The following is a 24,164-nucleotide window of genomic DNA, read 5'->3' as shown; positions in this document are numbered from 1 at the left end:
TGCTGCGGAAAACATGGAATAGGAAGGGGGAGTGGAAAGGTCAAGATCTTGGACAGCTTTACTGAGAAAATGACATTTAAGCAAAGACCTGACAAGGGAGGGAGCAGTGTATATGTCTAGGGGGAAAGCATTCCAGGCAGAAAGAAGAACACTTTCCAAAGCCCTGAGGCAGAATTCCTTGTAAGTGTGCCTAGAGTAGGGTGAACATGGAAGAGAGGAGTTCAGAGAGATAGGCTGTGGGGAGTGGGTGGGTGCTTGATCACATAGGCCTGGTGGACCACAGTGAAGATACTGGCTTTTACTCTCAGTGAGGTGGGAGTCAAGGAAAGGTTTTGAGCAGAGAACCAGCATTACCTGACTTATATTTTGGCAAATTTACTCCAGGGACAGGGTGGAGAAAAAGGGCAATTATATAAATAGGGAGTCCAAATGGGAGGCTACATTAATAACCAGGCTAGGATATGATGATGGTTTGAAGCAGGGTAACTACAGTGAAGGTGGCAAGTAGAGGCCAAAATCTAGATACATTTTGAAGGTAGAGCTCAAAGGTTTACATATAGTGTGCAAACTAGAGAGGAGTCAAAGACTGATGCCTAGGCACTTTGAAAGACAGAGAATGAGTTGAATGAAAAATGAGTTATACAATGTTCTGAAATTAAAATGCAGGTGGCAACTTCTGAGGAATGAGGAATTTCTCCTGACTACTGGCTAGGACCTAAATGGGCAAAACACAGCAATTCCTTTGGAGAAATAACCTTTTGCCACAGATTTAAAAAGCATAAAAGGTATAAAATAGAGGGTATATTCAGTAATGTGGTGTCCCCACCTCCCTAAGACTGGATGTAAGAAGATACTCATACTCATAGTCAGATCAAGGGTGTTGGTAGAGACAATACAAGGAGTCAGTGTGTAAAGGGGACAACTGGAAGGAATGATCCCCATCAATCACAGAAATGGAAATCCAAAGTTCCCTATGGTTGCTAGACACAATGTGGTAGTAAGGACAGGAGGAAACATTAAGCAAATGCAAAATGTCCTCATACTTGGAAGGAAGACCAATGACAGGACTTTGGAAGCAAAAAGGGTCTTACATTGTTTTTAGGAGAATCTCAGAGAAGCTGGTGTCCATACATACCTACCTGGCCCCCTCCACCAACCCCAAAGCCCAGCATACAACATTCCAGAGCGGGGGATGGAAAGTAAAATTGTATGTAATCAAATCTTCAAAAGTCCCCATAAAGTGATATATGCATATGTATAAACAATGTATCTCTCCATTTAGATATGGAGAAAAAGAGCAAGAGCAAGAGAGACACAGAGAACCTAATTATCCTGTGACTATCGGAAAACAGTTAACTTCTCATTAAAAGAGGAAAAAAGGAAACTTTGAAAAGAGCTATAATCTCATCAAAGTAACCTCCCTCTTGCTCAGCATTTAGTTGCTTTGTGTCTAGGGGAATGAGACAGTGAAGACATGCTATAAATGTGAATGAATGACTGAATGAAATGTTAATCATATACTCCACAATTCAACTAACAAAGGTGTATGTTTCACTTTATTTAATAACAGTACATGAAACAGATCATATTCCTTCCTTCCCCAAATAGAAGAAACACACACACACACACACACACACACACACACACACACACACAGTGTTGCAGTCTTCGGGGCCTAAAATATACTAATTTTCAAAATTTGATAATCCAGTTCCCATAGCAACCATAAATCAGTCTTTTGAAGGACACATAGGAAGGATATTCTGGCTGGAAACAACGTTCTTGGACCACTGAGAAAAATGAAACCAAAGCCAAATTATAGTAACCCAAGATAGGGTTGTTTTAAAGGTCCCAAGTTTCTTCCCTTTGACAGTATTAATGCTACAGTAGACACGACATCCGCATGCTAAGGAAACCTTGAATTCCAAGGGGAGAGCGGAGCGCGGAGAGGCGCCGCCTGGCCGGCCGCCCGGCCGCCCCGGAGCCTCCCCGCCGCGCCCGTGATTGCCTATCGATCTGAGCTGCGCCCAGCCTCCTGTCGGCACCTGCTAGGTCAGTAGAGAACTCGTACCAGGCTTTGGCTGTGCTCTTTTGGGCAACCCCATTTCCTAACATACGCAGCGCGATGCATTTTCACTGTATCTTTCATCTTTTTCAGCATTCAAACTTGTATCAACCGAGCTAAGTTTCCACACACTCCACTTCATATTATTCATATTATTCATATTATTGCCAGAAAACCTTCGCTTAAGTCTCCCCTGATTTGCTTGGGAACTACGCTACGAAAGAATGTGAATGTCTCTTACTAGGTTACCTTAAGCAGAATATTGGAAACTTCAAGCATCTGTTAGTATTCACAAACTGGTGATAAAATGAAATAGACTAAATGAACTCTAAAGTTGCTAGAAAAAAACAGCACCTATGACTTAGCATGTATGCTTTCGCCAGCCACAAACAACACTTCGGAGTTCTTTATTGTTAAGCCTAAAATGTACCTGATTAATTGGATTGAAAAGAGCATTTATCCAAGGAAACTTAGAGTTCAATCCACTTTTTTTCAACACTGCCTTCTAACATTCCTTAACACGAATTCGCGGAGCTCTCTTTGGTGCTGTGTACCTTTTGTGTCTCTTCATTGACTTCCCAGCTCCTGTCCTCTGAAATTTCTCCCTTTGGTTGATGGAGGGAAATGGGTGGGGGATGAGCTAAATGGGGGATGGGCATTAAGGAGGGCACTTGCTATGATGAGCACTGGGTGTTACATGCAAGTGGTGAATCACTAAACTCTACTCTTTAAACCAATATTACACTATATGTTAACTAACCAGAATTTAAATAAAAATTTGGAAAAAAAAGAAAAATGATCTAATGTAAATATAAAAATTTATGAATAAAATAGATTAGAAATAAAAAATAATAAATTAAAAAATAAAATTTCTCCCTTTGGAGCACCTAGCTTTCTGGGTCTGTGGAGCATGCAACCCTTGATCTCGGGGTTGTGGGTTCCAGTCCCACGTTGGGTATAGAGATTACTTACAAAGGTAAAAACTTTAAATAAATAACTAAATAAAAATAAAATCTCTCCTTTTGTAAATTCAGTTTATTTTTATCATTTCATGATAATCCTTCTCAAGTGGGCACCCTTCCAAGAACTTCTAAGAATTGTTCAGTCCAGCATCTGTTCTTTAGCAAACAGGTTTCTTCTTCTAGCCACTCATTTCTCCATGTCTGCTTCCAGGACAGTGGTCTCATCAACAGGTAACTTCCCAAAGGACCGCCCTGATTCTAGTTTCTCTCCTGCCCTTCCTGGGCCCTAATCCATCCTACTTATGGGCCTCAGAATTGTTTCCCTCATATCCCATTTTCATCTCCACTTCTGAGAATAGCAGCCTACAGAGGCATCCTCTACCCACTTCTGGCCTTGGAGAGGAGATGGAAGATCAGTCATTGTTGTCTACTATCACTTACCTATTTGGAAGGACAGCACTGTTCATTTTACAACCTAACAAAACCTTTTTCAGATCCTGAAAAACACCAGACTTAAAACTCCACAGCCCCCACACATGCTGTTTTCTCTACTTAAAAAACTCTTCTGCCCTGTTCCCAGTACCTGGCTACTGCCAACCTATCCTCCACAGCTAGGTTTTACCATCCTTTCCCCCAGGAAGATGTCCTGACCTCTCTGCACAGAGTTGTGGACCTCTACTCTCCCTATGGAACTATGATTGCTTGTTTAATTGCTGATCTTCCTCTGTGAAATGCAAGTTCTTTTGGGCAGGTACGTTTCCTCTCTTGACTCCATCATAATTCCAGCTTATAGCATATTGTCTGGCACACAGTAGGTGCTCGAGGAATATTTTTGAATGAACGAAACAAATAAGTTTTCTGTTATCTACCTCCATGTTCTTTCCAATACACTGTTCTACTTTGAAAGAGAACAAATTCAAATAAGAAGTGTTATCAGCAGTCACACAGGGAGTAGCTTAGTCGGCATAACTGCAGAATAGTCAACTTTGTAGGGTGTTCCCTCACTCTGGAGGCCCTGACTGGTCTGACTGAAGAAACTGAAGTGACCTCGTATACTTCAGGCCAATATCATGCCTTGCCTCTTACCGAGGAGTCCTACCATCCCTAACCCGGACCAAAACCCTCAGAAGACTGTAGCAGCCACAGGAGGCAGAGTCCCTCCCAATGCCTCACTTCATATTCAGCCAGAATACAAGGATGGAGTAGTCAAGGCCATCTCCCTCCATACACAGCTTCAGACTACAGCTCCTTGAGCGTTCACTCAGCTCCTGGTTCAGTGCCAGACACAGGATATACTGAGGGAAATGTGATGAATAAAAAGGGGCTCTTTTAATTCAATGCTTTGTTGTTTGCCCTGTGCTAGCTAGCTCTTCCCTCACTAATATAAAATGCTTCCGATTCACCCCTGCTTTACAACAACCACAAACACTCACTCAACCCCACATCTCCCTCTAACTCAGATTTCAATCAAGCTATCAAAGTAGTTTCCATCTGCTCACTCCACTCTCACCTGCTGGTCATCCCTCAGACGACTGAATCAGGAACTGAGCCCCATCCCACCAACGCCACCAGCAAACCAAAAAAAAAAAAAAAAAAAACAGAGGACACTTCCTGGCTCTTACTTGGCTTGTCTTTCCTATAACATTTAATACAACTCACTTTCCTTTCGGCCTACTTTAATTCTTACGACTCCTCTCACAGACTTCTCCTCTACCCTTTTGACAACACCTATTCTGCTTTCTTCACTGAAAAAGAAAGGGGGGGGTTGGCCAAATTTCCTTTAATCATTATTATATTATAGTAAAGCTAAATCCATTGAATTTTTACTATGAACGAGTCCTATTATACATACTTTAATATATTAACTCATTTTATGGTTCACAATTAGCCTATGACTCGAATATATATTATCCCCATATTATGGGTAAGGAAACTGAGGGACAGAGAGAATAAGTAATTTGCCCCAGTAACTGATAGAACTAGGATTTCAACTTAGACAGCAGAGCCCACACCCTTAACTACTATTCTATGCTCATCCTTTAGATGGTGGTGGTCCTACTACTAGTACTACAGCTCAAGATCTCTCAGCTCAAGATCCACACATCCAACTGCCTGATGAATACATCTAAACTCATCACCTTCAACCTACCCTGTCAACAGCGTGCTCGATTCAGAGCATTTATCACTTACAGAAGATACCACCATGCACACAGTCACCTTGCCTATAGATAATGATGTCATCCTTTGCCATCCACTGCCTTGCCCTGCACATCGACCAGTCAGCAAGTTCATCAATTCAACAAGTTCCTCTCCAACACCTTCAGATGCTGATCATTCCTTAGCACAACTTACAGCCTCTTCACACAGCTGTCAGAGTGATTTCTTAAAACCACAGCTGTTCTCATATCTCCAATGATGATGTTTCCAATGACTCTTCGTTCCTTCAGGTTAAAATTTCAACTCCACAGCACAGCACACAATGCCTCCCTAGTAGGTCACGGCTATTTCTTAAGCCTTGTTCCACCTTATGTCCTAACCTCTAGTCCCCAAATCTGTATACATGTGGTCCCTCATCTTGAAACACCCTTCCTCTCCCTGACACTCACCTATCATCTTTGGTTCCCCACTCAAGTGACCATGCCCAAAAGAGCCTTTCCTGTCCTATAGCTCCCTAAGCTCACTTCTCCCCTGTTGTCCACCATACTGAATTATAATTACCTTTTTCTTTGTTTTCTTATCATTAAACTGGACTTCTCTGAATACAGAGGGCACATCTTAAACCTCTTTGCATTAAATAATCATCCAACACAGGACTCACATGAAGTAGGTGCTCAATAAATCTTTGTCAGATGAAATGACAATTGGAAACACAGCTTTTGGAAGCTGGTTCTGCCCCTCCTTCTGAATTAAGTAGGCAGATGGACACAAAGCTTCTTTCACTACGAGTGAAAGAAGCAGATAGCTTTAAATCACATCAACTCCAGCCAGGGAATGTATACTCTTCCTTTCAAAAGATCCTTAAATTATCACTTTCATTATTGATTCCTTTTTCTTTATTAAAAAAAAGAAAGAAAAATAAGAAAAAGAAAGGAAGAAAAGAAAAGAAAAGAAAAGAAGGAAGGAAGGAAAGAAGGAAGGAAGGAAGGAAAGAAGGAAGGAAGGAAGGAAGGAAGGAAGGAAGGAAGGAAGGAAGAAAGAAAGAAAGAAAGAAAGAAAGAAAGAAAGAAAGAAAGAGAAAGAAAGAAAGAAAGAAAGAAAGAAAGAAAGAAAGAAAGAAAGAAAGAAAGAAAGGTTACTTTAACATGTTTAACCTCAATAGAGGAAAGTAATGACAGCTCTACAGGTTGAAGATAATTAGACTACAGTACTTCCTCATTGATACAAGCATCATTAACAAAGAAACTGATTCACATAAAATAATTTTCTAAGTTAATATGTATTTTTCCTTAAAGCATCAAATAAATGGGTGTTTTTAATTCTTTCTGGAAGAAAATCATTCTCAAATATATTATAAACTTCTCTACTTTTAGAATCAAAGAATATTTTAAAATACACTCATATCATAGTAAGTAAATATGATTTTTAAAAGTATTCATAGTCCCATTTTGTTAGAACATAAACATACATATTTACATTTATACTTAATTTGTGTTTACATTATTTAGATCTTCCAAAATGTTAACAGTGGATATGTCTGGTTGTGAAATTATGAAAGATTTTAATTTTGTTATTTCATCTGTATATTCTATTCTTTTCACAATAAAATGCATAAATTATATAATAAAATAGAAATGTATAAAAAATTAGTACTATATTGAATTTAAGATTTTATTGACAAGATAAATTATCACAATCAAGTTCCGTACTTATCCACTGGTATACTTGGAAGCTAATAAAGTTAACAAATGTCTTAACAAACCAATCCAAAATATAATGCTTTCAGAGTTCTTGGGAATATAGTCTAGATGTTACAGCCCTTCTCATTTAGTCTACAGCTGAATTTTGTTCTTGCTATCAATTCCTGCTTTTAGAAGCCCCCTTTTCCTGTTTTCAAATATGTTATTTGTAAATTTGCTAAAGTCATTTGAAAAGTAGAGTGATTCTTTCTTGAGACCTTGAAGGGTCAAGTCTGCATTTTTTGAACACAGACTTGTGACATCTGTTTGCACATTGTATTTACTATAAAGAGTTAAGAGTATGTTTAGGCTTTGGAATATAGTTCAACTTCTAGCTTCACAGCAAGTAGCTATGTGACCCTGGACAAACTACTCGACTTTTCTGAGTCTCAGTTTTCTCATCTGTAAATAGGGAGAACAATAATAACTGTATATGTTTGTTATGAAGACTAAATAAGACAATGAGGTAAAGTGTTCCACAGAGAGATGGAAACAATAGCTACTGCCCAATAAGTGTTAAGTATATTATTTATGTTACTGTTATTGTTCACTTCTTGATTCTCAATTATTTTCCAGGTATGTAAGCTTCCAGATAATCCAGTTCTAGGGAAGCAAAATATTTCTATATGTAAGCAACTGGTTACAGAAATGAGTCACCAAAAAGCCAAATTGGGTTAATCTCATCCTTAGAAGTAGAAAAAAAGGTGTTAAACTTGTTAAAGAGTTAGCAATTTACAGCATATCTAATGTCCAGTAAATTAAACACAAGACTAACATTGAGTCACTAACTATAGATTTGTAGAAGTCAAGCCTATGGCAACTTGTTCTTCGATATGCTTATGTCAGTTACTTTAGAGGCACAAGACTGGAGCTCATGTGATAAGGCTCCTCTCTGGGATGCTTCAAGAGCCTTTAAACAGAGGAAATAGCCTTCATATACATTTTTTTGACCATCACTGGGATAAATAATAGCAACCCAGATAGAGAGTACTTTTACTAAAATACAAATGAACCCATAAAGGTTCTTATCAGAAATAATTTTGGTGGTGATGGTGGCCTCAATAGTGGTCTTCAACGATGTTGTCAGGTAGCTCTGGTCAGTAATACATTATAGGTCAGAAAGCTAGTTCCAAAACAAAAAATGTTTAAGTATTTTTCTAAGAAGAAAAGGAATAGATGTACATTATAGAGGAGCTGGCAAAAACTGAGAACTGTCGATGAGAGAATAAAAATTATCCGTAACTCACCACGAAGAGATAAACACTATTAAAACATTTTGATGCATTTTCCTCCTTTTGAGTTATTATCTTTATATTTATACATTTACATATAAAATCATGCTGTTATAGGCATTTGTATCCCGCTTCTTTTTGACTTATTATAATGTAAGCATTTTGTAAAGCATTCAAATTCTTTGTAAACATTGTTTTTAATAGCTGCATAAATGTTCCATTGTAAAGATATACCGTAATTTACCTAACTGTTTCCTCATTGTTGGACATTTAGGCTGTTTCCTTTCTTTTTTTTTTTCCTAACACACAGAAAGTTTAAAGATGATTTTCAATAGAAAACAAGTTTTATTTCATAGGCAAATGAAGAACACAATGAAACAGACAGTGATGACATGTTAGTGTAATAGATTCACTGGTAGCCTCAGGTTCAATCAGAATAGGCATTTATCTTTCCTTCAAGCAATAATTCATTTTAATTCAGACTTTCCATTCCTACCTGCTTCCTCACAAATATGTTTTCCATCTCACACAATTGCTAAGAGTCAGCCATAAAGCTCACTTTTTGACAGGTGGCATTTAATTTGTCTGTAGGTCAAAAGCCCTACTATCTCTTGTTGCCACACTGAACAGAGGCAGGAAGCCTCACTTACAGTCCTGCCCATGTGTAACCCTCCTCCTTTGTGAGAATATTCACCTCTTCTTTAAGCTCAATTCTTGACTGTCAGATGTAAAAGTGTTTTCCTTGGGCTCCTGGGTACTTTAGAATTAACTTTTCTTCCCTGGCCCTTAGGCTCCCTTGAAGTGTCTGTCTCCATGGGGACCAGAAAGCCATCAAGGGACTCCACCCCCACCTTAAAAGGATCCCTATTGCCTTAAGAATAGGCCTCTCTCCTGCTATGCTAGAAAGTCATGCCAGAAATATAAATGCCCCACCTATGCCTCCAGATGAAGAGCTTAAACTTTGAGATAATTGAAGCAGTCACAGCAAGAAGCAAAGCCTTGGGGAGGCCATTAATAATGCAACATGTGGTCATGCAGATTGCATGTACAAAAGAGAATATTATAAGCATATTTAATATGAAATGCAAGAACTACAGCAGAGTGAGTTAGGAATTTTGGTTGATTCTCCTTGGAAACTAATCGCTTACCACAGTCTAAACAGCGATAGATTGATGCAATCTAAAAAATATAACAGCCTGTTGGGGTCAAAATAGGGATTTCACAAAACAAAATAAAATTTATGAAAAATATGAAATAAGAAAGTTTGTGAATCAGAGGACAGCAAAAGACTTCAAAGTCTACTTCTATTAATATTGAATCTGGTACTAGCAGATCCAGCAGACTGATCCTAACCAGACCACCTTACCCTTCAAAAGACTTGTACACCCTCTGGAATTAAACATCATAAAAAGTAACCAGGAGTAGGACCAAAGAAGTTTTAGCCTTCCTGCAATTGGAGTGCAATTGGAATGAATAAAATATCTAGACTATAGAAAGTGGGTTTTTCTTCCTTTATCAGTATCCCTAAATAATGTTTTTTTCAACATTGGAGGCATAATACAATTGCACAGTGTTGGTGTTTAGATGAAATAAGACAGAAAACCCTTGCCATGTTGCCTGGCATGAAGTTCTTGTTCAATGGATGTCAACTGATTCTTTTCTATAAAGAAGAAATGGGCTTAAGAGAATAACAACAGAACTTGTTTTCATGCATTACCCTTAGCTGATCATCTAATCTCTATTTTCTGGTTATTAGGATGGGAAGTTATATATATATTATATATATACATATATATATAATATACACATATTATGCTTTTGACAAGGTGTGTCATAAAATGTTGGAATTTCAGATTTTTAAAAAATCCACTAATGATACAGCTCTTCTTGTTGTTGTTGTTGTTTTGGGCGGGGGCAGGGAGAACCCAAGAAACTAAACCTTCCTTGCTTTACACCAACCAACATCCAGAATTTTTTTTTCATTTAAATTCAATTAATTAACACATAATGTATTATTGGTTTCTGAGGTAAAGGTCAGTAATTCATCAGTCTTATATAATACCCAGTGGTCATTGTGTCATGTGCCCTCCTTAGTGTCTATCACCCAGTTACCCCATCTCCCTACCTCCCACCTACCTCCAGCAACCCTCAGTTTGTTTCCTATGATTAAGAGTCTCTGAGCCACCCGGGTGTCTCAGTCGGTTGGGCGTCTGTCTTTGGTTCAGGTCATGATCCCAGAGTCCCATGAAAGAGCAGTGTCAGACTCCCTGCTCAGCAGGGAATCTGTTTCTCCCTCTGCCTCTGCCTCTCCCCCTGCTCGTACTCTCTCTCTCTCTCTCTGAAATAAACAAATAAATAATTTTTTTTAAAGTCTCATGGCTTGTTTCCCTCTCTGATTTCATCTTGTTTTATTTTTTCCTCTCCTCCCTAGGATCCTGTTTTGTTTCTTAAATTCCACATATAATTGAGATCATATGATAGTTGTCTTTCTGTGATATGCTTAGCATAATACCCTCTAGTTCCATTCATGTCATTGCAAAAGGCAACATCCAGAATTTAAACAAACAAAAATAAAAAGCTTAAAAGCAAACTTCGTCTTATTAAAAAAAATCCATACAAATAAGCAAACTTTTAGAAGTTTAAATAATGCTTTGAAATTCAGTATGGTCTCCAAATATCATATTTACAAATACAGGTTTGAAGGATATGAATGCCTAGGGACCAAATCGTTTTACAGTTCAGAATTTTTCATATTTTAGAAAGGCAATATGATGCATATATGCCCAGAACGGTCTCAAGCATCACATCCTAATCAAATACATTAATACTTCTTCAAGGAAACTTCAGGATTTTCATATTGAATAAAATAAACAAAGTCCATAGTTAGACTCATGTCTGCTCAGTGAAGGTTATGCCACCAAATTAGTCTGTGACAAATAACAGCAACAAAAACATACCTGCCACTATTTAGAGATCGTTTAATTTCAGACTATGGATAAGGGATTATGCAATTATTTTTGATATGACCACACACTATCAGGTAAACCCAGCTACTGTGTAAATTTAAGAAGGATAAATAATTAAGAAATAAAAAGGACAGCTTTATGCTGATATCATCTAGAAAAATCACTGCCTCAAAGAGAAAGAACTTCTATGAAAACTACAAGACAAAAAAGAATTGTTGAAACCAAAGTATTTACCTCTTAAAACAAAAGGGTTTCAGGAGCCTCTAGTATAGATTTGGCCTGTAAAGCACTATCTTGGCCTAAGATACCTTAAAATCTATTCTGATCATTATTTCCTACCACTAACCAAAATTTATGAATCTAAAGCCACATTGTTTTGAAGGCAAAAGAGAGTACTTGGAAATTGAACACACAGTGTGGGCAAAGCCCAACAAAGTCACTTCCAGAATTTGACAACCACACAAACATAGTTCACCTCATTCTTTGGGTTATGAATGCACAGAAATCACATGGTAGAAAGAATAAGTGAACACATGCTCCCAGTTATTACTGTTTCTGTATAACCGACACCCTACTATCACTGCCAAATCTCAGGATTAAGAATTGATGCTTACCACCCCAAATACCAAGTCATAGTAACCTGATCTTGAGTATTCTTGGTTTTTAATGCACTTTGATAGTATAAGGTTTTGGGGTCATTTTGGTGTTAGTCTTTACCTTTTTCCATCTCAAGTTTTCCCATAAAAAAAAAATATTTTCTCTCTATCAATAAATGAGAGGGCTTCATTATTATCAACCAGAAATGTTCTTTAGATTAAAAGGATCCCTTAACTGTATCTTATCAAGGAGGGCTTAACATAAACTAGAGCCAAGGGGCGCCTGGGTGGCACAGCGGTTAAGCGTCTGCCTTCGGCTCAGGGCGTGATCCCGGCGTTGTGGGATGGAGCCCCACATCGGGCTCTTCCGCTATGAGCCTGCTTCTTCCTCTCCCACTCCCCCTGCTTGTGTTCCCTCTCTCACTGGCTGTCTCTATCTCTGTCGAATAAATAAATAAAAAATCTTTAAAATAAATAAATAAATAAATAAACTAGAGCCAAACAGAAAATTGTTGTCTTGGGCAGAAAGTTCCCTACATGAAAGTGCTGTTAAATAATTGTATATAACAAGTCACATTAGGAACATATTTTAAGGCTGGTGGATCCTTGAAGCATATGTATCTTCTGAAATATATTTAACAAATGAAAAACTAGAGATCAGAGAGGTTACACCCAACTAATCTGTAGCACAGCCAGAACAAAAATTCCAAATAGTTATAACTAATTTCAAGTTTGGATATATTTTTTATTGAGGTCAGGGGCACACTATAGGGGGCAAAGAAACATGGGTTGAAAGTAAGTTATCAATGACTAGTTTTATTTCAACAATTATTGGCTTCAAACTTTGACCTCAATGAAAGTAAAAGCTAGCTGTAGAGTTAACACAGTCAACTAAACAAATGTTGGCAGAAAATGTTCAACAGGACCTTGGGAGACTTTAGGATTCAGACGAGGGAAAAGAAGGGGAGAGTTTTCTGGTGGGGTTGAAATGAGGCAATGCGACAATGTACCTGGGAGCACACTTAGCTGCTACAAAGAATCTCTCAATTGTTCATTGAGCCAAAAATATATTTAAAGCCTTTACAACACTCACTAAGTCATTAGAGTAGACTATGGACTCCCTGGTCCCTTAAATTTTAATGAACCTGAGACCTTTAAAGGTGGCACAGAGATCAACTTTAGCTGTGAAACAATTAAAATGTTAATGGGGTTTCTACTGTAAATAGATTTATGAAAGAAGGAGAATGCTGACTGAGTTGTTTCTTGGCCCCGACTTGTTACTGTCAATTGAATTCAAGCAAGATGCGCTTTACAAGAGACATAACACATACCTTTTAATGGCTGCTGCCTACTGTGTTTCCTATTTCAAAATTCATTTCAGTATTGCATATAACATGCCTAAAGCCCAATACAAATACTATTCTGTTATCATATAATTGGCCACCGTGTATTGCTGTGTCTTGAGTTTCTACTTGTTTTATTTTACATGTGGTATGCCAGTATATTGAAAGGAAACTCATGTTCATTTTTGCTCATCCTGATTCAGAGAGAGTTCAAAAGTTCAAAAGATAAGAAGTGGTTCTCAGCATGAGTAAACCGTGAAATGCATTGGAAAATAAATTTTTTATGTCAAGATACATTCCCAGTTTATTCATGCTGAGAATAGTTTGTGTGTGTGTGTGTGTGTGTGTGTGTGTGTGTGTGTGTGTGTGTGGTTTTTTTTTTTTTTTTAATCTTTTCGAGTTTATAAGCTGGGATAGCCAAAACTTATATTCCACAATAAATAAAGAAGTATTATAATTTACTATTATTTTATTGTCACATACATTTGACTATAAACAAAACCCTTTCCAGTGTAACAAAAATCTGGAAGTACTGCAAATGAATATTAGTACTTCGAGCTCCAGAAAGGAAAACCATTTAATATTAGGTTGCGTTTCTCCTGGTCAGAATCCACTATACCAAACCATGAAAATAGTTTTCTTAATAATTCAGAGAAACCAAAATTCAAATCTCCTAGGATTGCCTCTTCCCTCAAGAGCAAAATCCACCAAAGTTCAGAATCACTGTCAATTCTTAATTAACCGTATCAGTGAGAAGGAACATTAAACACCACTGAAAACTGTCCACTGAAGAAGGACAAAAAACACTTACCAGATCACAAGTTGAAAAGCCACATAATTTATACACAAGGGGCTGATTTACAAAGAACTGTTTGGAAACACCTTTACTAATTCTGAACATGTTCCTTTCATTATCATATGGTTATCAAATAGATTTCTTTAAAGAAACTAGAGCTCTCCATATACCCAAGTAAAATAAAGATGTCAGTTAAGATTGCTGAGACTGACAAACATGCAATTAATCCTATCTGAAGGATCTAGAATTAATTGTGAAATAGATGACTTTTGTGCTGGGTCTTAGAGATTAGCCTGGAAGAAAGGGAGGAGGCAGGAAGTTCACTGAGAACAAAGGTCACGTGGCAGAAATGTGTGAAGTGCATTTGGGGACCCTGGGATATCCTGGAGAAGGTAGAGCTGCAAGTACATGAAGGCAAGGATGGCAATACCAGTTAACTGTAGTGTAAATCATCCCCAGAAAGTACTGCCCCTTTCAACAACCTCCAAGGTCTTCTCTGCTCTCTTCCTGTAATGAATGTTCTTCTGCTTGCAATCCTAACTCCCTTTCAAATCCCACCATGTTCATGAAGCTTTTCATGATTCCCTCTCATGAACTTGTTTTTTATTTTTTACTATAGTAATATTTTGGTCTAAGTCCTTCGTGGTACTTAACTATCCACAACAAAGAAGAAAGTACTTGATTATAAGCTCCTTAGAAGTGGATAGTTTATTTTACCCATCTTTAGAATCCCTGCAGAAAATGCCTTGATCATAAATTGTGCCCCATCTGTAATTAATTATGCTGGAGTAGTATAGCAGGAAGTTTCCTTTGTTCATCAAACTTATACTACTTCTCCCTCTACTACTGGTTCTAACCAGGCTCCCTGCCTCTGGCTCCTCTTCAGCCCATTCCTCATTCAAAAACACAAATCTGATTAGGTTACTCCCCTGCTTTCAGCCAGTCACTTCCTGGCTCCTTGCTGTTCCCCTGCAAAGTCCAAAATTCTCATTTTGATATGAAAGACCCTATCCCCTCTCAGCTGCCCTAAACTTATCTTCTACTGCAACCCCTTTCATATTCTTTCTTCCAGACATATCATTAAGGAAATGACTTACGGTTTTCCTAAGAGAGAGATTGTGTCTCCTTCTTGCACATGCTCTTCTCATCAACTGGAACCCACCACCACCATCACCACCTTTACCAACCATCTAACCTCTACTCAAAGAATCTGCTTAAGAAAATTAAACTCTTGAAAACCTACCTGAGGTTCAAGATTCTTTCTTCCCTCCAACTAGGTTACTTCTTCCATCTCTGCAAAGTTGTTTTTTGGTAGGTTGTGGTCTGTCCACTGGTCTCCCTATGACGTGCTCAAAGAGAGGATCACCCTATCTTCTCTGTATCCCCAAAGCCTATCAAAGTACTTGAGACTGAATAAGTATATGTTCAATGGAAGTAACAAGAAAATAAATAAGCTACATATTAAGCAACTGGGTCAGTGATTTTATATCAACTTCAGTAGAAAAAAGACACATACGTGGGATTTAAACATATCCTTTGGGTCAGCTCACTAAATGTATGTGTTCTTCTAGTTCCAGAGTCCTCCTACCTGGAAAATCAAGCGCCGGATTCAACAAAAGAGAGCAAAACTAGATTTAAGCTTTAGTAAAACCCATGCAGCTGAAACTGGTAAGGAAATGTTAGGAGTGTTAAGAGATAATTCTTCAAGGTCTCTTGCATTTCTACATATCTTGTGAGGCTTAGATGGCTTTTGTTCTGGAAAGATGTTTGTATAGCAAATAGCCTTGTAAGATTTAGAGAGCGTCTTCTGTCAGGGCTGAGGGAAGAGTTGTTTAATGAGCAGGATAATAAAGATGATGTCTCTCTCTAAGGGCAAAAGTTGACTAAGTTTGCTAATAGTCCCCTTATAAGACTAGAGATTTTTTAAGGCCTATGTTCTGCAGCTGTGACATAAATTCCACCATGTGCACAGTATGCACTGGGGTTACTCTTCATTACCCCTGTGGAATTTGAGAGAGGGGGAAGTAGAAGTAAGGGAAACCAATTCAAACATGAAGCTCATGCTATCTGTTATGTAATGACTATCAAAGTCCTTTGTCTTTGATCCAGGGGTCTCATGTCTTCCTTCAGCAACTATGAACTGTGGCAAACTACCTTGTTACCTTGTGGGTAGAGTAAAATCTTAAATACTTCATAGTTCTTAACAAGGAGAAGGGAACAAAAGGCAAGTAAATTAAAAATTGCTCAATAAATGTTTCTAAAATTGAATAATATCAGAAAAATATGATCTTGAACACAATGTAGTGGTTAAGAGCATAGATTCTAGACTCAAACAGCTCAGATTCATATCCTAGCTTTATAATTATTAACTACATAAACTTCCCTGAGCTTCACACTCTTCTGTGCAATTTGTCCAGAAAACCTTAACTTCCCTTGGATTTCAATTTCCTTTTCATGAAATGTGGTTACTAATATTATCTTGTTGTGAGGATTAAATGAGTTAAAATATGTAAAGTACTTAAATTGTTCCTGGCATATAATAAGTACTATTTAAAAATAATATTCTGATGTTTGAACTTTATTTCATGGATAATCAAATTTTTAAGAAAGGAAATGATGTAAGTTAGTAGATTTTTGTTTGGGAAACCAACTTTGATGAAAATTAAATCATATTTATAATAAAAATAAAGAGGAGCAAGAGAATATGAAAGCAAAGACCAACCAAGAGACAACTGTAATAGTCTAGGAGTAAAAATAGTATGGCTGGGCTTAAGTGTTGGCAACAGGAAAGAGAACTAATTCAAGAGATATTTCATTGCAAATTGATGGGAACATAAATATTAATTTATAGTTATACAATTAACATATACAGAGGCCTTTTCATAATCATCTCACCTAAAGCTCATCATATAAGTACAAGGTAAACTGGAAGAAAGGTGACAGATAAAAGATTTCAAATATGAAAGAAGGGAAAGAAGAGCAAAATATCCAAGAAGGAGAAAATGGGGAGGGGAAACAGTGAAGACTACAGATGATTTATGGACATTTTAAGTCTCGGGCCAATGAAGGTGATAAGTCTATAGCTGAAAATGCGAGTCTGTGATTTCAAAGAGATTGGGGCTACATGTACAGATCTGAGTCTCATCAGAATAGACGATCTGATAGAAGCCAGTGGGAAGAAAGAGAATAAACCAGGTGAAGTGTAAAGAACAAGAAGAGGAATAAAGATAGAAGGTAAGAGAGTACAGAGGCCAATGGAGAACTACAGATGATACCAAGTGTACAAATGAAAAAGTACAAGCAAGGAAGTAAAGAAGTAGGAAATAAGAATAGCCAGTCATATCATATGCTACAGAAAAATGAGAGTAGGGTGAGTTTTGAAAAGAAGGCAGTTTCTGAGAAGAAATTTTGGCAGAGGAAGCCAGACTGCAATGGACTAAATAATCATTGATAAGAAGGAAGCAGCATCAAGAGCTGTTCTTAAGAAACAGAAGGTGAGGCAGAGAAGCAAGATCACGACAGATCTGCATACAGATACAGACATATGATAAACATGAAATAGAGAGAGATATAGAAAGAGAGACTTGGTTACATTGGGGAAAAAAGGAAAAAACTAACAGTGGAAAGGAAAGATGTGTCAATAAAAGAAACTAACAAGATGACCGATAGAGAAAAAATTTTAAGGATGGGATCTGGAACATACAGGGAAGGGATTACCTTGAAAAAAAAAAAAAGAGTAGGAAACTTATTCCCATGAGACACAGAAGAAAGAAGTAAAAATATAGGGAAAATATATATTGAGGCCAAAAACAGGGAGCCTGAAAATTCATATAACATAATGTCAATTTCATCAATAAAAGTGTAGAATGAAGTTAACTGCTAAAGCTCCAAGGCAGAGTTAAGGTTTCAGTCCACTTGGAGTAATAAGACAAAGACTTGGCTACTGTTGAATATAAATAAATAGATTCAGACTGAAGTAGGAAGACCAGGGAGGCTGGTAAATTGAGAGCCAAGGAAGGAGAGGTCAAGAGCTGAGGGACCACCACAGAGAACAGTGATTAGGAACAGAGTTCTGGCGTTAGAATGGGTCCAAAGCCCATCCCACCACTTCTCAGTTATGAAACTTCAGGCAAGTTACTTAACCTCTCTCTACCTCAATGTCCTCAACTGAAAATTGGAGATGACAGTATTATCTACCTCATATGATTGTTGTTAGGATTCAAGATATTAATAAACACAAAATGCTAAAAATAATGCCTTGCCCAGAGAGGGTACACACAGCCTTCTCTGTACATTTTATGTTCATTTGGTGTGGCTGATCTCACAAGAAAGAAAAATATTTTTGAACTAATTTACAGTAATGAATAAATGATGGAACACAGGCCATGCTTAAATTATTTGTAAAATTAAAAAGTGGACTGTTAATAGTCCCAGACAACTCTAATTGCTCAATTTCAGTCTTTATCATGCCAAAAGAAAAAAAAGAAAGAACCAAAACAAACTCCGATATGTTGTGTGGTGAGAGAGACAATTTTGTCAATTCCCCTTCATAGTTTTGGATTATCATAGCTTCTTGCCTTTGCCTACTTCTAAATTTATTGATTCCTCAACAATCTAAATCTCTGCCATTCTGACCACAGGTTTTTATATCAACTACAGAAGCCTGAGGTAAAACACAGTTCTCCTTAAGTGTGTTGGGCGTGGGAGGAGGATGGATAAACAGTACCATAGAAGGCATATTTTGAGTCTGTATGTCAAACCGCCTATATCAGATACCTGTGTTAGGAAATGATTTCAAGATGCCCTAAACAGTTTGGGAGAGTGCTGAGTCACACAGTGGTCACACCTTTTTAAAATTTCCCCCAAGTGCAAAAGGAATCCGAGTCTCTCAAGTCCCAGGAGCGTAAGCTACTGGATCTGCCTTTATGCACTTCTGCTTGCATGATATCTGCAATAATTCCATGCTTACTACTTTTAATCATGTTGTATACAATAATTATGCAAGTGTTTACAAGAGAGCATTACAAAGGATAAATTTTAATAGAGTGTGTTATCGCCAGTCATTTTCCTTTGATGTCTCACAGATCTGGAGTAGAGTTTATTTCCTTCTATTTAATCCTTTAGAAAACATTTGCAGAGTACCATTAACATAAGTAAACTCTTCAATATCCCTTTATCAAAATGCCATCACCAGACAACTCTCCAATTCATAATGCACTTGCCAAGGATAGCGTTCCCCATTCCACAATTCCCAGTTTAAGCCAAGCCCATCACGTAATACTTAAACACCTTACAGCCATGAGAGAGCAGAATTTCTTCTGAAAAGTCTCAGTGAGGAGAGAAATCAGATCTTCTTTGTGAAGAACTATCTTACGCATTTTTAGACATTTAGCACCCCAGTCCCTCTCCATACCCAGCACCAAATGCCAATGGTACCCTGTAGCTTTTACAACAATCAAAAAGCCCCACTTTTGGGAGCCCCACTCCCACTGAAAACCCCTGGCAGTGATTAAAAAGAACTTCATAAAATCAGATACTGGATCTGGGTGTTCTGAAATGGAGCATATTTGCTAAGAACTCCAACACTGGAATTCAAACTACCTTGATCCAAAACTTGTGAATTCTTGGGAGTGTGAACTTAACTGGCTATGTCTCTTTCTTCATCATAAAATGAAGGCAACAATAGTACCTACCTTGTAGGACTATTTCCAGAATAAAGTGCAATCATATATATAAAGTAGCCAGAAATTTGTCTGACATTTAAGCTAGAATTCAAACAGATTAATTATTACCTGTGATTTCCAGTGTCTCTTTACATAGTAGGTACTTAGGTACTCTCTGTGGAATACTGATTTTATGAATCTGCCTAACTTTACTTATCCAAGGTTTCCTACATATGATAATACAAGATCAACAAACAGATCAAATATAGAGTTGGGGTATCCACTTGTCATACATCTTTTGCTTCATTAATAAAGTTTCCTTTGGAAATGAGCTTACCTGTGGAGGAATGTGCCGTAAACACAATGCATTAAGTTTAGGCTGGCCATTATTTAGCTGCACGAGCATTTCCTCTTTTTAGTTGTCACCCCAGCTCCAAAATCTGCTCAAGTACAAGATCAGCTCCCTAAAAGTTTTACCTGTGTTAATGACCTATAAGTGCCAGTTAGTAAGATGATGCATTTTCATTAGTGGTCCTCACCTCATTAGAAGCCTGCTCTCACTGATAATGGACCTCAGAGGTCAATAACAATCTCAGGAAAAATTCTCCTTAATTTAATAGATGGACAGGTGTATGGAAGCCATGTGCTATACATGATTACATTCCACATGCCCACAACAACTGCAAAGGTATCTGCAGAAACCTACCTCTAAATCACAACATGGTTGCTGCTGAGGAAACCCCTAACTCTAATACCAGGGAAGACTAAATACAAATTTGACTGGATTTCTTCCCATCTAGATTTCAGAAAATATTAAGTCATCAGAGTGATCTCAATAATCCACAGAAAGAGCATCTCTATTAAACATCCAAGAATTTATATTGGTTTTAATATCCGAGCTCAGCTCACCTGATAAATAAATGAGCTACAATAGCAGTGTTCTTAAAAAAAAATGCAATGTCATCCTTCTAGCCTTTATGAGGTAAAACAGTTAAACAATGTAAAAAGTGATATGGTATTTCTATAATTTCTCAGTGCCCCCCAAAGGGATTACTCAGTCTCATGTTGTGTGGATGACTCTGTGGCCACCTAATGACCTAACCTGGAATCCACTTTAATAACAGCACTTGTAAAGGTAAGAGCATGGCTAGCTGACAAGCTTGTTAAATAAAAAGCAGTTTCTAAGAAGTGAAGGCTTATGCACTCACAAGATATCCAAAGAAAGATGTGTTGTCTGAGATAAACTGGAGAGGCAAAGTCTAAATCAACCTTGTCTTCAAAATAAACAAGACACATTTTATCAATGCAAGAGAAATTACCTACCCAGAAACTCCTTGCATTTCTGACAAACACCTATTTACAAACTATGTAGAAAACAAGTTGTTCTGCAATGGTACCAACACCCTGCCCATGTCTCAAGATTTATAGTTAGTGACATTTACAGTAACCAGGTAGCCAATTTAATCTCAAGTGAGAAGGAAGAAATATGGAAATGTAAAGTGAACCCCAAAATAGTATTTTTCCTACAAGAAAAAGTAAAGCCCCAGAAAGGTATAGATGGCTTTATGTACTTATCTAAATCATTTTTCTATTATAAAATATTCACATTTCAGAAAATCACAGATGAAGCAAAGAAGTAGTGAAGCAGCAAAGATGTTAAAATGTCCAAAATACTCTGGTGTCTATTCACAACAGCTCGAGAGCCGAAAAGAAAAGCAGAATTAGATCTGGCTTCTCTTTCTCTCTCAAGCGGTTGGATAATGATCTTTCTGATGCTACAGAATTCAGTGAAAACTTCTCCAGCCAGTCAAAACGACCAGGCAATTTGTAAAGACTTAGATCTCCCCTGAGCTTCTCGCTCCGCATGACACAGTGTCCAAGACCAAGAATTAATATCTCCTGGCCTTCATCACCTCTAATCTGGAAATGAAACCACGCCCCATGCTCAGCCCGTGCTTTCCAGTCATCTTCCTACTCTTCAGCTCTAAGGAGGCTAGCTTCTAGGTCGCCGCGCGTTCAGTCCTTGACATACTCTTCTCCCCGGCTCCTCACTTGGGCGGACGAGCCCGGGTTCGCTTCTCATCAAACCTGTGGAATAATCCACTCCTTCCGACTCCGAGATACTTTCAAAAAAAAAAAAAATGTACACGAACTCGTTGGTCTCTAGAAAGAAAAACATGTCAAGAAACTAGCTGCTCGACATGATTTCATTCAAACCCTTTCAGAAAGTGGAACTTGTCATTAGCCACTATTACTCGTATAAATTAACTGGAACACACACATTCACAAACGGCGTACACACGCACACACCCAAATCTGGGGGGAATTCTGTCAGGAGCTGAAAAGTATCAGATGGAAGACGCGCTGCCCGGGATCCCGGCTTCTGCTCCGGGGCTGGTGCTCCCGGAGGACGCGCTGGGTAGGGACAGCGTTCCGCCGCGCTCCGCCTGGGACATCCCGCAGACCGCGCTCTGTGCCCGCCCGCAGTTCTGCCCTCCCTCCTTCCCTTCCCTGAGGGGACGGGCTGCGGCCGCAGTGTCCCCTGCGGGCCCGAGTGGGGCTGAGGCGCACGGGGACCCGCTCTCCCTACGCGTCCCGGAGCGCGCGGGCATCACTTACATGACCGGCCGGAGCTGGAGGGCGCTGCCTGGCGGCCAGCTGGCGGCCACCCAGGCGCAAAAGCGCCAGAGCCACAGTCGCCAGGTCACCTCAGCGGGGCGGCGCGGCTCGGCTCCTGCTGCTGCCGGGGCTGCGAGCGGCGCGCCACTCCGGCTGGCAAGTCCGCGCCCGGCGCAGAAGTTGGGCTCGCGGGGCAGAAGTTGTGTGCGGGGCTCGCGGGGCGGCGGGGTGTGCCTCGCTGAGGTGGGCGCGGCAGCGGCTCGACCGCACTGTGCATCAATAGCTACCGGCAGCGCGGGAGGAGCGGCCGGGCCAGCCCCCGAGGCGCCGTGGCAGCTGAGCTGCGCGCCCCTGCTCCACCGGGAGCGACTGGAACCCAGCGAGCAGCGCGGCCCCGCAGCCCCCGCAGCCCCGGTGCCATGGAAACGCGCTCGCCGCGCTCCCGCCTTGGCCCCCACTGAGCGCTTAAAGAGACAGCCGCTCCGCCACCAAGGGCTCAGCGAGCCGCTGGCTCCCCCACCTCCCCCCACGTCCTCCTCACTCTCTCCCCTCCACCCTGCCGGCGGGGGCTAGATGCTGGGGTCTGGAGGCCGCTGAGACGCAAAATAAGGGGCTTCGCTCAATTCTCCCGCCTAACTCTGCTCCCCACCCCTTCCTACCCTCCCACCTACCCTACGCACATCCCCGCCCAGCACACACACCCAAACCCCGCCAAACAGGCGAAGCGGCCTTGGCTTTCCCCCTCCTTCACCAACCTGCTCAGAACCCGACCAGCTGTGCATCTGCCACGAGCAGAGGCCAAGAGAAGGCTGACTTTGGATTCTGGATCCGCTCGTTCGCACCCCAAGTCTCGGGAGTCCGTCAGAACACAGGCTTGGGGGAGCTGTGTTTGATGTGGGAACCAAATGGCAGTTGATTGAGTCAAATCTCTTGCCAAATCGACAGTTGCAGGACACGTTGTCGGCTTATCCAAAACCCCTCGTTACTCAAAATGGGATAATCCCCTCTTCATTTATTTGGCCACCATCTCACCCCCTTCCGGCACCAGAGTTATAAGGAGGAGCCAATCCTTTTACAAACCTATTCCCTCCTTTCCTTCAAACCTTCTCCCCTTGCCCCAAATTTACGGAGGTGCAGCCAGTTGCGAGCCCCCACGGCCCTTCCAGAAGGGAAAGGCGTCTGCTCAAACGGGAAGCTCCGGCTGCGGTGCTGGCCGCACTGCCTGGGACGCACCGCCAAGCGCTGCGCGGTCGCCAGCAGCTCCGGCCCGAGGCTATGCCTCCGCCCGGCGCCAGCTGCTGTCTGGAAGGCCGAAAACCTCTGGAGTCTGCTTCCCGAAAATAAAAATCTATGGTGCATCGTGCCCTCCAACAAGGACAGCCCAGGTTCCGAAGCCATAATCTGCAGTTCAGCCCTGTAGAAAACGGATCAGTCTGCAGACAGACAACTTTTTTCTTTGATTCCTAAACTTACCAAAAGTGGTTCTCCAATGACTCATTCAGAGTCCAATACTTAAAGTGGTACCATCTGATTTCCTCAGTCCTAGGAGCACTAAAATGATCCCCAAATGGTCTTTTGGGCTCCCTTTTGCCCTTCATATTTGAATTAACCATCTGGCTTGGTTTCAGCCTTCTGAGCCTTTGTTCTCCCTTCTTTCTGCTTTTTCTGCAACTAAAGAAGCAATTGAGCATTAAAGGAGGGGCTGAGGAATAAACTTTTGGAGTTTTTCTGAAAAGAAAGAGAAAAAAAATGCGGGTGAGATAGAACCATACCAACTCCTGAAATCTTTACTCTTCTGTGACTCTGTCTTCCTTGATTGGAATTCACACCAACCCGCAGTGTCTTCTATTTCTCTTAATCTTATCTAAATATTCTCGTTTTTTTATTGAGGCTTAACAAAGTGAAAAACCATAAATATAAAACAAAACAAGATATCTCTATCTTTCCACAAATATCTTTAACAAAGAGAATTTTAGTCATTTGTAAAATAGAAATCATTATTTGAACCTCCTTATTTCATAAAAAA

The 24,164-nt window shown here is 39.7% G+C and overlaps 1 pseudogene; it reads right to left on the bottom strand.

Moving 5' to 3' along the window:
• Positions 1 to 22,559, bottom strand: part of LOC123786433 (uncharacterized) — a 570,278-nt pseudogene extending 547,719 nt beyond the window's left edge.
• Positions 22,560 to 24,164: the final 1,605 nt, after the last annotated feature.

Source organism: Ursus americanus, chromosome 4, assembly GCF_024610735.1.
Source record: "Ursus americanus isolate L20-20 chromosome 4, mUrsAme1.1.p, whole genome shotgun sequence".
Lineage (NCBI taxonomy): Eukaryota > Metazoa > Chordata > Mammalia > Carnivora > Ursidae > Ursus > Ursus americanus.
The sequence above is the reverse complement of the archived record's forward strand: the minus strand, read 5'-3'. Positions and strand labels throughout refer to the sequence as shown.